This window comes from Lathyrus oleraceus, chromosome 2, assembly GCF_024323335.1.
Source record: "Lathyrus oleraceus cultivar Zhongwan6 chromosome 2, CAAS_Psat_ZW6_1.0, whole genome shotgun sequence".
NCBI lineage: Eukaryota > Viridiplantae > Streptophyta > Magnoliopsida > Fabales > Fabaceae > Lathyrus > Lathyrus oleraceus.
In genome coordinates, this window is record NC_066580.1 from 473,491,497 (window position 1) to 473,494,036 (window position 2,540).

General features: G+C 37.0%; 1 pseudogene; it reads right to left on the reverse strand.

Moving 5' to 3' along the window:
* Positions 1-216: 216 nt before the first annotated feature.
* On the reverse strand, positions 217-1,111 carry LOC127123811 (DNA-(apurinic or apyrimidinic site) endonuclease 2-like; annotated as a pseudogene).
* Between the last annotated feature and the right edge of the window lie 1,429 nt (positions 1,112-2,540).

A 2,540-nucleotide genomic window follows, 5' to 3' on the forward strand; every position in this document is an offset into this window, starting at 1 on the left:
CATACGTTTAACATTTACAATCTCATCATTCAGGTCTTCACAAGTTAAACTCTCGGCCAAACACCCCAGGGCAGTCTCATTGGAATGCTGAATTTGGGTATCATCTTGGGCAACAGGTAATCCACTTTCTTCACAAAACTTGAGAATATCATCTTCATATTTTGATGCTGCTGTTTTGTTTTTTTTCTTGCAGGCCTAACAAGCCTCAATGCCATTTCAGCGGCCGTATCTTTGAGACCAACAGGTGAATGCATCTCCTTTATCAGGATATTTTGCTCGGAAGACATCAGAAAAGTGACCTCCATTTTCAATTAGCATCGATCTGAACCATCTTCCAAACTCATTATTGTCAAAATCAGGCCCTGCATCACACCTATCAATTGCAGACGGTGCAATATTGAGATCACCAACAACAAAGATTCTCCTTCCTTGATGCAGGAGAGACTCCAATCTGCAGCATCCTGTAGAATATTTGTTTAAACTGAATCCTCTCCGTGTCATCACTTCCAGCTCGAGGCCCATAAATATTGAAAAGAACAAAGTGCCCATGATCAGTGACAATGCATCGCCCTTCACTGTCAACACTGAGAAGCTCCTCTTTTGAAAAACCCTCAAGATCTTCTATGAAGAGTGGCAATTTATCTTCCCTAGTTTGAGAGTTACACATTAGGCCAGTGAATCCTTCTTCAGCTGCCAAGGGCAATGTTGCTTCAGTACTCGAAAAAGCAGACTTTACTCGACAAAATGTAATAACACCGGAATAACCGGTTCGGCCTTTCTGAGAAGTTCGGGTAGAAGAAAAGAACGATTCGTATCCATCTACCATAACCAAATCCGCTGTAACATCTTGTCTGCTAAGTTTTGTCTCCTGAAAGCAAATAATATCAGCGTCGAATGAATTGAGCAGATTGCGGAGAGAACCGAACTGCAATATGCGTTGTCTCAAACCGTTTACGTTGTAAGTTATTATCTTCACATTTTTGAAGGATCTCTTAAGCTTCTGTCTTAGAACCTCTTCGATGATATCATTAGCAACTGACTGTTTTATTGATTCATATGTAGGTCCTCCCTCCATAAGAAGACCGTGCATCCTTCCCCACCACTCTTCCATGAGTTTCCCCTTTTTTTTTCTTCAAGTCCAAGAGTAGGAGAAAATTCCAATGGATGGTAATAATCATATAACTGCTGTCTTTTGGCATTATATTCTGGATCATCATGCTGCAAAAGGCCATGACTGCTTTATCATGCCTTTACCTGAAAATTGATTGTGTTGGCCATGCTGTTATTCATCTTGCAGGTTTGATGGCTGCACCTGAGAGGCTTTGGCTAGGTTGATAATGCTGTAGTTATGTATTACTGGAAATGTATGGTTAGTGAAATTGGTGTAGGTCGGCATTGTATTGGTTAACATGTGACTGTTTGCTATTGTACTGTGTTGAAATAATGTTTGTAATGTTGCAGGGTTGTTTTGAGATGTGGGCAAGGCTGGGACCTTTGACGAAAGGAAGAGATTAACGGTAGTGACACATATCATGTGATGTTCATGTGTAGACTCTAGATATGACTTTGCCAGTTGAGATACATGATAGTGAGTGAAATCCCAATGATGCAAAACCCTTGCTGGCAAGACGGCAGTCTCATTTGTATGGCAAGAAGAAACAGAACAGTTGACCAGTAAAATTTCCCATGACTTGAACAGCAACTGAATGACAAATTATGGTGTTGCAAATGTAATGAATTGGAAATGGAAATGGGTATGCAATGAAAATGTATGTATGAAAATGAAATTGGATATGTTTGGAAGCTAAATGTTATGAAGTGTATGTATGTATTATTGGATTTGAAATGCACCATGGATGGAAAATGGATTTTGGATTCTGAATTTTAATTATAAAAACGGAAGTGGACTTTTTAGGAATAATCCAGCATTAGCTTAAATGTCAATTTAATTACTAATAACAAATCAACAAAAAACAAATTAAAAACCAATTAATCTATAATTCATTTAAAATTACTTGGATATCGATTCTAACATTCATTTGGAAATAAAAAAACGATTAGAGTTTTAATCCTTAGTAAAAATAAATAATTAAGATTAAATTAAAAAGTGAAGATATTAAAATCCATTTTATACTGACGAATGTATGCAAAAAAATGCAAAAACAATAAAAGAAAAAACGGAAAAATTTCGGGATCAAAATTGGGGTATGACAGTTGCCCCTATTTAAGTATCTTCTACTAGAGCATATGAAGCAGGACACTCTTCATATGATCATAGTGGGAGATGATTAAATACTAAGAAGACCCGGATTTTGATCCTGAATCCCCATGACATGATGTGATATGATATGATATGATATGATATGATATGATATGCCATGATATGCATGGATATGTATGGATATGCATGGATGCATGATTCTCTTTTTTGTAAATTTTTTTTTTTTTTTTTTTTTATCTGCTAGGGATATGATGGACCCTTAACAGGAGATGCTACTAGACAGATCAATATGTGGGGAACACTGATGATCCACAGGGAG